This window comes from Talpa europaea (assembly GCF_964194135.1).
Source record: "Talpa europaea genome assembly, chromosome: 2".
In the NCBI taxonomy this organism is placed as follows: domain Eukaryota; kingdom Metazoa; phylum Chordata; class Mammalia; order Eulipotyphla; family Talpidae; genus Talpa; species Talpa europaea.
Genome location: NC_140068.1, coordinates 76,176,860 through 76,192,112, shown reverse-complemented (window position 1 = coordinate 76,192,112; position 15,253 = coordinate 76,176,860). Strand labels below are relative to the sequence as shown.

At 39.7% G+C, this 15,253-nt stretch overlaps 1 pseudogene across 1 annotated transcript; it reads right to left on the bottom strand.

Moving 5' to 3' along the window:
- Positions 1–315: 315 nt before the first annotated feature.
- On the bottom strand, positions 316–7,420 carry LOC311187416 (glyceraldehyde-3-phosphate dehydrogenase-like; annotated as a pseudogene). The gene is made up of 3 exons: positions 7,412–7,420; positions 4,268–5,384; positions 316–384 (listed from the first exon to the last, which is right to left on the bottom strand). The product of its transcript is annotated as a glyceraldehyde-3-phosphate dehydrogenase-like (transcript).
- Positions 7,421–15,253: the final 7,833 nt, after the last annotated feature.

Sequence of the window (15,253 nt, the reverse complement as noted above, 5' to 3'; positions counted from 1 at the left end):
GCATGCCTTTACCATGTGCTCTGAAAACCTTAAAGGAAGTAGAAGCTATAGTTCCCTCTCCTTAAAAGAGAACAGTAGTTAAACAGGATTGGAATGAACAGAGCGAAAGTCCAGAAATAATTCTATAACTATTCTTGAAGTACAAAGTAGTGGTTTATATTATCTTGTTTAGGTGGAACTAGTTTTAAACAGTTTATAATTATATAATGGTTTTCCTTTTATTTCTTCTGTTGTCCCATGTAATTGCTTATCTATATATAGCATGTCTTATCGACTACGATGAGAATAACTCCTTTTATGAAAAATGTAGGTGATTTAGTATCTTTGAAAGCATAAAGCTGAAGTTGATTCAGGTAACTTGAGAACAGCATGATCCTGGGATACCTGAAAGAAGAAACATTCAAAACAGAAGAAAGAAATATCAATTCCTATCTCTTTTGTTCTGTTTCTTAAAGGAAATGGGGATTAGCCTAGTAAATTTAGTAGGCTATTGTATAAAATGTTTTAACATTGAATGGGGGCCTCTCAATTGGTCGTGACATTTTCCCTCTCTACTTCAGTCTTGTCTCTGATAGATCACATATGGTTAAAAAAAGTCCTGATTCCTCAGCCCAATAGAACTACTGCTTCAGTAAATTATTCAGAGACCTGAGGTGCTACAGCTGTGGGAGGAATAAATGGGTCCTGACATTCACTTGTTAGAGTCTTCATTAAAGACATGCTAAGCAAAGTCAGTGATGGCAAATGAAAAAGAAAAATTGCACCAGATTAGTTAAAAAGGCAGGGAAGATTTTACTCAAGTCTATTGTTATGCTAAGTGAATAAGTCAGAAGGAGAAAGCCAAATACCAGATGATTTTACTTAAATGTGAAACAAAACTAAACCAAAACATACGCTAGAAATCTGACTGTAGAATTGAAGCTACCAAAAAGGGAATATGGGAGACAGGGAAGAGAGAGGTAGGATCCCAGTGGACTATGGTGGAGGATTATGGGTGCTTTGGTGTTGGGCAGGGTGTGGTAATGAATGAGGAAGTTAGGAAGTGGATACAGGCAGTCAGGAATAAGATACCCCACGCCCCCAACCCTGTTTATCAATCGGAATAAGGAACAATCAGTGGAGCCAGGAGGGCATCCCCCAAGCCCAGGTGTCTGAAACCCATTTCTCAAACTAAATGAGGAATAATTGAAGGGAGTCAGGGTGTCCCCCAGCCCAATTAAAAATGGAATATTCAGAACACCAACACAATAACACAATGCTAAAGCAACAACCAAAGCTAGTTTCAGGAAGGCAGGTGTAGGGGAAGGATGGCACAGAGCAGGATCTCTGTAACTGTAAGGTCAAGAATGACACAGTGCAGGTTTTCTATGATCCAGCAGACCGGGTAAAGGAGGAGTCAGAGTCCTCAGTGGTTTTTTGCAGCTCTTTTATTGGGATTTAGCGGGTACGTGGCAGGCAGGACTGCCAGCCTCCCAGCCCCCAGCAAATCTTCATTCTATCTGGGCTCTCTGGCGTTCTCTCTGCTTTTCTTCTTTTGGCTTCCATTCGTTCTTGGCTTCTCCTGGCGTCCCTGTGATGCCGCCTTAAAAGCCCAGTCTTAGCCCAGGTGAATCCCATCTACTTATGCCCACACCCTACTCCAGGTGCCCGCCATCAGGCACGCATTCAGGACCACAGGATTCAGTCATCTGTCCTGATGGCAGGAGGGCAGAAAAGCCTAACATTTTTCCTTACTCTGCAGTGACCCAAGCAGATGGGGTAAAAGAGGAGTGTTGGGGCAGGAAGGGGCACTGAACAGGTTTTCTGGTCCAGCAGACCGGGTAAAGGAGGAATCAGTCCTCAGTGGCTTTTGCAGGTCTTTTATTTAGATTTACCAGGCATATGGCAGGCAGGGGTGCTGGCGAGCCGGAAGACTGGCAGTCCTCCCAGCCCCCAGCAAATCCTCACTCTCTCTGGGCTCTCTCTGGGCTCTCTCTGGTGTTCTCTCTGCTTCTCTTCTCTTGGCTTCCATTCGTTCTTGGCTTCTGCTGGCGTCCCCACGATGCCGCCCTTATAAACTCAGTCTCTCAGCCCAGGTGTCCCCACTCCAGGTGCCGCCATCAGGCATGCATCCAGGACCACAGGGTTCCCTCATCAATCCTTATGGTGGGAGGGCAGAAAAGCCTGATGCTTTTACCTTACCCTACGGGAGTCCTGGAGCTCTCTGTGGTTTTTTCAGGGTTTTATTGAGTTTTACCAGGTACAGGGCAGATAGGGTGCCAGGGCCCCAGGAGGCTGGTAGGCCTCCTAGCCCCCAGCGTATCTTCTCTCTTTCTGGGCTCTCCAGTGTTCTCATGTGCCTCCACTTCTCTGCCTGTTTGCCGCCCTTATAAGCCCTGTCTCAGCCCAGGTGAAGCCCACCTATGTATGCCCACACCCTACTCCGGGTGCCGCCATCAGGCATGCATTCGGGACCGCAGGGATCCATCATCCATCCTAATGGCAGGAGGGCAGAAAAGGCTGACAATCCTTTACCCTACAGCAGGCCGGGTAAAGCAGAAACTCAGTAGTTCTCAGTTACCTAGGCGACCCCATGGTCCCTAACCTGTGAGAGACACAACAAGGAGTCACCCAACAGCTGAACTCCCCTACTCCTTTCCCAATATACCTATCTGTATAGACTCCTGCTTTTCGTCCTTCAGCAGCTACCCACTCGAAAGCCCTCTCTGCCGAGAGAGTTTTCCTGTCCTTCCTCTTATATATCAGAAAATCTTGCTTTTCTGTAACTTTGGTCTCCATGTTGAAATCTTTCCTCTATGAAGACAGGAACTAAGAGAGCAGCCCCTGGGGGTTCTAAGACCCTCAAGGCCTGATTCATCAACATACATTTAAAGATGTGTGAACATGTACCTCTAAATCATATAGAGTGTTGTAAATCAATGTTACTGGGTAAAAAAAAAAATAAAGCAATTAAAAAGTAGTATTGTAATAGAAGAGAGAGATTGAACTCTTCTTCTTGACCAAGATGAGTGGCCATATCCTTGGCAAGAATGAGCTATGGGAAAAATACTCGAGGATGTTGGGGTTTAGGGAGAGATTGTTAGTGTGATTATGCAGTTTGTGTTTACTAATTGTTATACTTCTGCCCTCCCACAGAGGACCCCTGTCTTTTTCCATGATTACATTTCAAAGGGACCCAGGTTCTGAAGAAAGACATTTCTCAGTTGTAGAAGATTAGAAGATTTAACTATCAAAGGAGTGGAGAAAAAAAAAATTAGTTGGGGGGGGGGCTCCCCAGGTGGTGCAGGCGGTTGAGCACAGCACTGTGAAGCTGTCCGCAGGCTCTGCAGCGCCAGTTCATTCCCGGCTGGCCAGGTGAGGGTACCGTATGGCACAGCAGACCTCTCCTGCCACCCGCTGCTCCCCTCAACAGTGTACTTCGTCAGTCTGCCTGTTCTGTTTCCCGCTCTGGCTCTGGTGAATCCTCTCACCCTCCTACGCATCTGGACTGTACCCTGGCTCTTGTATAAATAAATAAATAAATCTTTAAAAAAATAGTTGCAAGTTTTCTAAAGTAAATAATCTAAGAAAAGGGTGGTAGTGGACTAAGAGTTGGCAAGAAGGCTATCTAAAGTTTAGTCAAACTGAAGGTAATGTTAAGTCTGTCCTGGCCACAAAGGTAATTAGGAAATATGGTTGAGATTTTTTTTAACCTTCCTTTCTTTTTTGACTATCTCCCCATGCTGCTCTCCCTCTGCCAAATCTTAGGATAACTACTTCATTAGTACATTAACTTTTTTTTAAACCTGAATGATGTGAAAATGGACATTTGGATCAATTTAACAACAGTTCATTAGAGTGTGATGAAATATAGCAATACTCAATTCAAGGATGATAAATATATTGCAACCATAACAAATGGTTGAACTTGTGAGATATTTGAAATCTTTTTTTTAAAGATTTATTTATTTATGCATACAAGAGCTGGGGTGTAGGACAGAGGTGCAGGGGGTGAGGGGATTCACCAGAGACAGAGTGGGGAGCAGAACAGGCAGACTGACTAAAAATACACTGCTGAGGGGAGCAGTAGGCAAGACAGGAGAGATCTGCTGCGCCATGTGGGTTAGCTCTCTGGCCAGCTGGGGATCAAACTCGTGCTGCAGTGGCTGCTGATATCTGAGACTTAATCCCTTGCACCACCAGGGAGGCCCTATTTGAAATGTTTTGTAAGATAAAGTTAAAATTGCTAACTTGCATATAATTTATTTATTTGTCTGGTACAGTGTACCTTATTGATGGTATATGACAAGGTAGAGTTCCCTACACTCATCTGCTTTTCCAGGGAGGTAGACAAGTGAAAAGGTCTCAGAAGGTTCTTAATATGTTGGAAGGAAGGACTCCCCAGCAGCTGGCTGATAGCTTTTCTTCCTTTTGCGTTCTCTCTGGGGCTAGTGGTCCAGGGGCTGTTACTTGTTGAAGGTCTTCTGGGCCATAATTCACAGCACCTTGTTTGATAGCTAAATTCATTGTCATACCATGAAATGAGCTTGAAAAATTCGTTGTTGAGTTGGATGCTAGTCCCATCACTGAAGATGGAGGAGTGGATATCTGTTAAAATTGCAGGAAATAACTTGGTCCTCAATGTAGCCCAAGATGACCTTGAGGGGGCTCTGTGACACCTGACTTACCATCTTCTTGATGCCATTGTATTTGGCAACTTTTTCTAGGGGACAGGTCAGATTACAACAGACATATTGGGGGTAGGGACATAGATTGCCAGTGAGCTTCCCTTTCAGCTCGGGGATGACTTGATGACCCTCAGCATTGGCAGTGCTAGTAGATGCATGGATGATGTTCTGAACAGGCCCTTGGTCCTCTAGCTTCCTAGAGGGGCTGCCCAAGATAGTCTGAACAGTGATGTCATAGATCATGGTCACAGATTGGGCATGGATGACCCAAAGGAGTCAAGTGGTTGATGGTACTGGAGGCATTACTGACAATCTTGAGGGAGTTGTCATACTTCCCATGGTTGTGCCCATTATAAAGTTGGGGCCTCAGCAGAAAAGATAGAGATCATGACCCTTTTGGTGCCACTCTTAGAGTAAACCTCTGTCTTCTCCAAAGTAGTGAAGACACCAGTGGACTCCACAACATATTTACCACAACATATGCATCAGTATCATTCCATCTGATGTTGGCAGGACCTTGCTTCTGGAAGATGGAGATGGGTTTTCTATACATGATAAGCTTTCTGTTCTCAGCCCTGATTGTGCCATTGAACTTACCACATGTAGAGTGATACTGGAACATGTAGACTCTGTAGTTGAAGTCAATGAAGGAGTCATTAATGGCAACAATATTACTTTGCCAGAGTTAAAAGCAGCCCGTATGGCCCTGTGCCAGATCTAGCCAAGTCCAATCACTTCAGCTTTCACAAGTCAATCCTGATTATCTCTTCTTCAGGATCAATCCTAGTGTCTCAGAGATGCAGCTGGCACTGCACATGAAGAGGTGGCTATTGAAATGGGAGGAGCAGAGAGGCTCTGCATAATATTTAAATGCCTAAACTAAGTTTCTTTATTTTATGATATCAGTGGTTTAGAATAGATATACAAAGTAATTCATTTATTTTGGTAACATAATTTGTGAAAGATAATGCTGTGGTAACAAGTCTCTTCCTAAATGTTACGTAATATTTGACGTTCTCTTTGTTAGTGTTAATATAAAAGGTTAAAATATTTCTAAGTATAAAAATGTGATTGAGGCCCTCCCTGGTGGCACAAAGGGGTTAAGCACAGAACTGTGAAGCTATCCACAGCCTCTGTAGAACCAGTTCGATCCCTGGCCTGCCAGGGAGCTCCCCACCTGGTGCAGCAGACCTCTCCTGTCTTGCCTGCTGCTCCCCTCAACAGTGGATTTCAGTGGATCTGCCTGTTCTGCTCCCCACTCTGTCTCTGGTGAATCCTCTCACCCCCTGCACCTTTGGCCTGTACCCCAGTTCTTGCATGCATAAATAATAAATAAATCTTTTTAAAAATGTGATTGAGGCGCTCCCTGATGGCACAGGTGGTTAAGCACCGCACTGTGAATCTGTCCGCAGCCTCTGCAGCGCGGGTTCGATCCCTGCCAGCCAGCAAGAATCCCACATGGTGCAGCAGACCCCTCCTGTCTCGCCTGCTGCTCCCCTCAGCACTGTATTTCATCAGTCTGCCTGTTCTGTTCCCTGCTCTGGCTCTGGTGAATTCTCTCAACCTCCTGCATATCTGGCCTGTACCCCGGTTCTTGTATAAATAAATAAATCTTAAAAAAAAACTTTCTTAAAAAAAATGTGATTGAGATTCCAAGTAAGATTTAGTGTCAAAGCAATAGTTCAATAAAGTATGTTCCAAGATAGCCATCATATACTCTCATGTACTGACTCATTCATTTTAATGTTTGTCTTGTCATTCAAAACTAGGTATACCTTTCTGAAAGAACATGACCTTTCTATTTCAGAATTACTTCTAACTTTGACTGACCAGAAGATGTAACAATTCATAATCACCTTGACCGAGGTAGTTGTAAATTCCCTTTATTTTCTGTGGCTGGCAAACATAAGCTTATGATACTATGTAAGTTTTTAAAGAGCTGGTATTAGATTATTTGTTGCCTATTAATATAGCTTTAACCAGGAGAAATCCAAGCAGAGAAATGCTATGATCAAAAGCCAGCTAAAAGATTTTACTTAATAACGTTGAGAGCAACAAGAAAGAATAAATCAACAGTTATAGAAGAAAAATTAAGACAAGGCTATGGGGTAAGTAGCACTAGTGCTGTAATGAAGCCTAAGGACAGAATTCACTTTTGTCATCTACTAGCTGACAGACGAGGCATGGGCCTGCCCTCTGGACTTCACTTCACTCAATCCCTTCTCCGGCCAGTGCTAAGAGTGATGTAGTGCAGCTTTCTTTTTCAAAAATGATATCAGGGAAGACTCTGATACTGTCACTTCCCAGTTTTATCATCAGTCAGATATTTGAGAGACAAAATAATATGCTGTATCCAAAGCCTGTATCAAAGCACAGGCTTTGGAGATAGATAAATGGTCGGGTGTAAATTTTAGCCCTTTTTCCTACTAACTTCATGACCTAAACAAGTTACTTAACCTCAGATTCTTGATCTCTCAAAAGGGAGATAAAAGTGCCCATAGGTCTGGGTCTGTGTGAAGACTAAATGAAGTAATAACTGTGTTGTCAATAGCACATTGGGAATATCAGCTGAAGCACTGAGGGAGAAAAGAGATGCTAAAGTGATTTTCTAGAGCATTCAGTAGGAATTTCAAAATAGGCTAGATGAGAATATATAAAAAGGCAAAAATGAGTCATATTATTGGGGCCAAGGATAGTTGTGAGCAGAATTTCCTTCTAAAGAAAAGCGACTGCCCTTTATCTACCTTCATCATCTTGCCCAGGGGTGACTGCCTGAATGCATCCACGCTTGTCCCAGTTTGGGGAGAGAGCCTTTTCATAACATTGTGAGAACCTAAAATGCGTTGTCTGACTTGGGGAATATAACTGACTGGCACCTTCTTCCTACACTTGAAATCTGGTCAACTTGGGTGGCAGAATAAAGTCAAATTGAACTCTTTGGTTTTTTCCTGCATACCTGATGCTTGTTCTAGAAGTAAATGCAAGAATGTTCCTTGTGGACCAGATGTGGTCTACATGTGTTGTGAGTGACATACCCAGGTGAGTGGCTTGAATTTCCATCAGGCCTCAAGAAGGGAGAAGCTGAATATGGACCACAGGATTTCTAGACACTAAAGAGAGAGGAAGTGATCTTAGAGAGTTCATTTTTCTGGAGACCAGGGCACTTTGAAGGAGTAACTGCTGGTAGCCTATGACTGAGGTCAGGTGGCACCCTGGTAGGCATGGATGGCAGGACATTATTTTATGAGACTTCTGTTCCTGTAAGGACTTGCTTGCTCTTTTTGCCTTTATGTGCCTACCTATCAAGTTCACAAAATTGATTTTTTACTTGGATGGGGGAGATTTTTATTTACTAAACTGAGAATGTCCTTATAATGCTAAAGAGATGACAAGACTTTTTATATTTTCACTGATGGAAAACTTACAGGCCTACAGTTTTGCTTTTATATGTGTGTTTTTTTTTTCCCAAGAGGGGAGGAAGAAATTCCCCAAATGTATACTTCTCATGGGGAAAAGAAATAAAAAATAAAGTTACATTCTGATTATATCCCTCGAGTCAATCCTGTTCAATAGACACAATGCAAATGTAAAGCAGTTAGAGCTGTGACTGGCACATAAGAAGCACTGAACGAACATGAGACTTCTCTTAGTTGTTTTATTCTGTTTTGTTTTAGTTTAATGATTCCACTTACAAACTTGGACCTGAATCTGTTAGGTTAACCATGCTTGGGCATTTGTTTCAATTTTTACATGCAGGGCATAAAAACTCCTTGACAATTTCAAGTGCGATCCCCATTTTAAAGGTCTTCATTTTTGGTGTTCCCTGCCTTCTTTGTCCGTTGATTATCTGACATTTTGAAACACCACTTTGCTTTAATCTTTTATAGTATGGTGGTGTCTATATCACCACTTTCTGATGCACAGTTGACTCCGTATTGGTGTATTTCTGGATTTTTGACAGCTTTATTCTCATCTTTCATCAATTCCTGCATGTGTTGGACTCTAGATAAAACTGTGATGCAGCCTCCTTATGTTCATGCACTGTGTTGTAGCTGTGGCTATAGCCATTCTCAGTAATCACTTTAACCCTATAGCAGTGTGAAATTTTGGTTGTTTAATAAAATGATCTTTTGAGACTCTTGTTATAGTAACCCAATTCTGACAAGGTGAATATAAAAATACACCTGTATACTTTGTATGTGAACATCTATATCATTCTACACTGTGGCTATGCTTATCTTTCCATACCTATAACCCCCAAACCTGGAAATTTCTTGTGTTATTAGAAATTCAGCTATACCCTACAGTTTTTTTTTTTTTTTCTATCTTGACGAATTTAATGTGCCAACAGGGAGAAAGAAGAGCACAAGATTTGGAGGCACAAAGCATATAAATTGTAGTCTTGACTTTCAATGGAAACATGGAGTATAATAAAATTCTTCTTCCATCAGAAAGAAGAGAAGATGGATGTTCTTCACCCTTGTGTAAATTGCTATACAGTGATGGCAGTAGAAACAGAATTTAGTGCACACACACTGATAATCAAAGTGTATATGCCTCTTGCGCAAAGAAACTGTTTTAATAAAAAGAAATGGAGGAGGCAAGTTGCTAAGGATATCAGAGAGGATGATGTAATTATTGCTGACTTGAGTCCTACATATTTATAACATGATTGGTAGTGACTCCCTTTGGGCCACTCGTTTTCTGAGCCTTTTTATTTTATTCATGCTGACAGCAGCACTGTTGACAAACTACATGTGGCTCATCAAATATTTACTCATTATTGAATTGATATAACACCTCTCCTCTTAAGAACTTACCATGCTCACATGAAACTTTTAAATTGTACAACTAACTTTTAGATACGTACTTACATATGGAAATATTAAAGCACAATATGGAGCTTGGGAAAAAGAGACATGTAATGAGAAGAAAAAAGGGCTAGTATTTGATCACCTGTGACATTGGCCCTGTGGAGTTCTAAATAGTCTAAACATAAATACAATAAAAGGGATATTTAGGGCAAGTGCATGCTATATCTCCATGAACAGGGATACTACCCGGAATTCTGCTTATATCACCTAGGGAATGAGGCTCAGCAGTTAGAAAGAAACTTTTATGCTACTGCCTTGTTTCCCTCAACACACTCCCAAAGTGAGCTTTGAGTAGCCACCTCTCAATTATTTCTTCCTGGGTGCCTTTTAATAGCTCAGGTTTGAAGCTAATATTCAAAATCCACCTCCAAAATGTACCATCTTAAGTTTCATCATAAAATTAGTTCTTTTTATAGAGAGAATGGAGAAGGGAATGATGGAGCAGAGTTGTTATGATTGTCCATAAGCTCCATGAATAAGATAATCCACCCTCCACTCTGTGAAGGCTGGGGAGGAAGGTGTAGGAAGGTGTTTTTCATTTCTGTACCCCCAGGGACTGGATGTTGTTCTCTCCCTTCAAATTTTGTGTATTGGTGTCCCCTAAAGTTTCCTCTCTGAGAGAGTGTCAGTCCTCTATCTTAGATTTGTTTAGCAGCTGGCAGGTAAATGGAGGAGGGCAACTTGAAATATAATGGTGACAGTAACACAAATAGTAATATGAAAGAATCCTCTAAACATAGAGACTTTGCTGAATCTTCCCAGTCCTAGCTTAGTGCCTGGCTTCATAGATGCTTGCTTATTATTTGTTGAATGTATGAATGCATAATCCATGTATTCGCACGTGAATACTAAATTATTTTTATTATGATTCTTCTATATGAAACTCAGTTCTGCAAATGCTTTATGTCAACTTTTTATTTTGTATAATGAACTGAACATAATGAAGAAGAAAATCCAGGCACTCATGTGGTTCTGATATCTGCTTTTCTCATCAATCACCAAAGTTTCTTTTATTCAACATATTGGCCATGTGGGTGCCACTTCTTTTTCCAGCACATCCTTTTTTAAACTGCATTTTGTTAAGATAGCTCTTCAGATAAGATGTTTTGCCTTTTGTCTACAGATGATAAATGAGGTCTCTTAATTCTAAGCCACCTCAATAAGTAATTTTATCTTCAGAGGCTCTAGGCAAAGTTTAGACATTTAGTGTCAGTACCACCATGCCCTGATTTACATTTGGATTTTTGCCCAATTGAAAGATGATAGTCCCCCATTGCCTGCGCAACTATGTCTATATTCCTAAACCTGGCATTTAGCTTTTCCCTTTTCAGTGCTTAGAAAAGGTATCATGATTGTTTTAAAAAGCTCACTATACTTTTATAGTGTTGCGAGCTCTAGTTTATGGATGAATATGTGAATTTTATGGCAAGAAGAATGATTTTATTCATTTATATCATATTAAATAGTATAAAGAGTTACTAGCTTTTATAACTATTAAAATCTTACACTTATAATCCCACGTATAACAAGGGAGAAGTTGAAAAAAATACATGCCCACTATTATCACACTTAATAAAAGACCCTTGACTTTAAATTGTGGGATAAGTCAATGCTGCCGTTAAGATAAAGGTAAAAACCTAAGTGCTTACAGGTTATCCTTAAAGTAGATAGAATTCAAATAGGTGAATGAAAGTGAAGAAGGCATTTCAGACAACAGAAGCTAGAATATTCCTGGCTGCCAGTGGCATGGTAATAGGAGATTTTGTGGAAGACATACTTTAACTTAAAAAAGTTGTCTTCAGAAGTTAATAGTGGCTTAACGTGCTTAGGGAAAAGAATTGATCTTGACTCTATAAATTACAGAAAAGTTTCTTTCTCACATTCTTTCTAAATTGACTCAAATAAAAGCCTCTCACTATATTTCTGCCACTTTGGCTGCTAGTTTAGTCACGAAGATAAAAGTTCTCAAGCTAGTACTGATGGAATTTTTAGAATTATTTTCTTTGTTATTCACAATATCTTTGATTACTAGTTTGATGAATAGTTGTATAAAAATTCTCTTTTTTCCATTTCTGAAGCATCTTCACAAATTCTGTTTTTGATTTCCACTCATATTTGTAGACACTTGCGGTTACTCTCATTTTATTTCAACAACAAAATTAGTTTTCTTTGTGGAATAAAATGACTTATTTTTTTCCAATATAAATGATTTAAGGCTAGTAATTGTAGTTGTTGCATTTTATGCTGATTCATTGCTTTTATTTTTATCTAAGTGTAACATGTATTAATATATTTAGCACATCACATAATTTGGTCATGTGCAAAATAAAATATTAATTGCTATGAAACCTAAAAATTGTTCCCAGAGTTTAAGTTTGCTTATTTACTTTAAAATATTCATAGGATGGGGCCTTCCTGGTGGTGCAAGGGGTTAAGTCACAGCACTGTGAAGCTATCTTCAGCCACTGAAGCACAAGTTCCATCCCTGGTCAGGGAGCTACCCACATGGTGCAGCAGACCTCTCCTGTCTCACCTGCTGCTCCCCTCAGCAGTGTTCTTCAATCAGTCTACCTGTTCTATTCCCCACTGTGTCTCTGGTGAATCTTCTCACCTTCCACATCTCTGAGCTGTACCCCAGTTCTTGTATGAATAAATAATCTTTAAAAAAATACCCAGAGGATTCAAAAAACAACTATTAAACTTGCTTTTTGAAAAAGTAACATAAGCAAATTGCAAAAAAAAAAAAATTACTTTTGTTAGTGTGCAGCCCTACCTTCAGTGATCCATAAATTATATTCTAGACACATATAGAATTTCTGTAACACATACACATATTTATATAGAGTTTATATAGGATATAATATTCATATAGTTTCTATAACACAAACACACAGACCCACACAGACACAAACTATGGCAAATTTTAGAAGTTGTTGGCTATTGGCAAATTCTCTCCAAAAAGTAGTATTGATAATTATTCCTCCCTGGAACAACTATATATGAAAATCCATGTTTCCTTACATTCCCATTAAAACAGGGTACTTATTAGTCTTTCTCATTGAATTTTAAAGTTTTAACTTGTATATTTCTATTTTGAAAGAGGTTAAGAAACAGTTCATTTGTTAATATCCATCTTTATTTTTCTCTGGACCATCAGTTTTTATATTTTTCCATTTTCTATTGTTTGTCTTTCATATTAATCTGCAGCAAGTCTTTATATATTAAGGAAATTAGACCATGTTTGAATATGAGTTTCATATATTTTTTTTCTGAAACCTGGAGTTTCTCTAACTTTACTGAAGCATAATTCACATGCAATAAGCTGCACATATTTAAAGGAAACAATTTGATAAATTTTAATATAATACATATGTGACACCATCACTCACTCAAGTCAGTGAACACATGTTTCTTTATACACCTTCTAAGGACTTCTTTAGCATCCTTCTACAAAATCTGATGTGTTATATTTTAGTTTTTATTCTGTTGATAATAATTTCTAATTTTACCTTTATAGAGACTAAGGTTTATCTGCCTAGTTTGTTTCCCATTTCTCAGGGACATTGTGTTCTGTGCCTGATTCTAGTGTAAGGAAAACTTTTGTTTCATATATTGTGTCTAGTTTTGTTTTGTTTTTAAGATTTTTTTTAAAGATTTATTTATTTATACAAGCACTGGGTACAGTAGGAAGCGCCGGAGGGTGAGAGAATTCACCAGAGAGCCAGAGTGGGGAGCAGAGCAGGCAGAAGGACCGAAGTACACCGCTGAGGGGAGCAGCGGGCGGCAGGAGAGGTCTGCGCGCCATGTGGGACCCTCCTCTGGTGGCTGGGGAGCAGCTGGGTATCGAACCAGAGCTGCAGAGGCTGCAGGCAGCTTCGCAACCCAGTGCTCAACCGCTGCGCCACCGGGAGGCCCTGTGTCTAGTTTTTCAGATGGACAATAAATCTTTTTCATACTGTTCTATTTGGGTGGAATCTTATGTAATCAAAATTCAGAATATTTCTTTTGTGGCATCTTGTATTTATTTCTCACCTAGGATGCCCATCAACATTCGTATTTTTAAAAAAATCACATTTTCTTATAGCATTTTTGATTATTAATTTTTCTGGAATTTATCTTGGAGTAAAATATGACAGTATAGACAGTATCCCCATCATCTCCCGTTCCACATAAATACTAATTGTCCCAAAATTATTATTGAATAAAAAGCTATTTGTCATATTCTGAATTCCAGTATGTATTTGGGTATATTTCTTGTCTTCCTACTTTCCAATTGCTTTATATTCATGAGTCAATTCCACACTGTTTTAATATAATGACTTATAAAATAGTAATGCTGGATTCTTACTTTGTTATTACTTTGTTTTTAATTTTTTCAGAAATTTCATTTTTAACTTTGCTTATTTTTCTGTCTAGAAATTTAAATATTTTTTAATCACCAAAATAAAAACCTGGTTGGCTTCATGTTACATTTTATTTGTGAAAACGCTGGTATCTGTAAGATGCTGAGTCATGCTATCCAAACCATAGTAAACCTTTTTATTTTGATAAAGTGATCTTCATACTCCTTGGTAGTGTTTTAATTCATTAGTCAGTGTTTGCAATTGTTTCTTAAGTTTATTCTTGGATGCTTATGGTTGCATTACTTTTGCAAGTATGCTCTTTTCTTCCATAAATTCTTCTAACTAGTCTCTGGGTAAAGTATTGACTTGGTTTATTACTAGATAAACACTATGGGTCAGTGCACCCAGCACTAATTACTTCATGTAAATCACTTTCCTTGACTGTGTGCACTATAAAGGTTGTTCAAAGTAACTACTTGGATTCAGCCCCCACTGAAGAAATAAACACGGACCCATTGGAGCCATCTTGTGGTCATGAGTGAAAGGCCAAGAGAAAGTCCGAGACATTAACAATGCCATTGTAGTGTCACAAATCCAGCACCAGCATAACACCTGTATTCTGACCTCAGACTTTTGATTTTGAGCAGAAAAAACTTTTTTATTGAACTTTTCAAGATTCCATATGCTATAATAGGAACTTTTCCCCCAAAATCTATAGGAAAAGATTTCTTTTTTAAAAATGACCTTTTTACCAGACTATTTCATATTGATTAATAGTACTAAAATAATAATCATACTAACAACAGAAAAATGTTCTTTAACAATATATTTTTTTCAGAATTAAGAATAAAACATAAAGATAGTATTCTTGTAGTAAAGTGCCTATGAACATGTTAGCGTAACTGTTCTGGGACAGCTGAAATATTACATTGTTCTTGTTTATACAATGTCAACATGACAAACATGAGAGTTACACTGGTCCCCAGGAAAGGGGGAGGTTCCAGGTTCCTGCCCCACCCAAGGAAGGGTGGAGCTGAGCAGGAAGAGGAGAAGCTGCAGAAGAGACTGAGGAAGGAAGCAGGATGGAGCCAGGAGACCTGGAGGAGGCGCATGGAGCCTAGAGACACGTGAAGAAACTGCGCTTGTTTTTTGGTCGTAGACTGGGTGACACAGATGTGGGTGAGACCCATGGGGAGGTGACAATGGCAGTTTTTATCTTGATGTTGATTTTGCTCTTTTCCTTCCGGGCTTGTCTGGTTATTTCTGACCCTTTGCTGTGGGTCCCCACTGGAAGATGCTTTAGACTTGTGGCAGGCTTTGGGGCTTTGCTCTGGGCCAATCCCATTTGGATGGACTTTTACCCACGAGG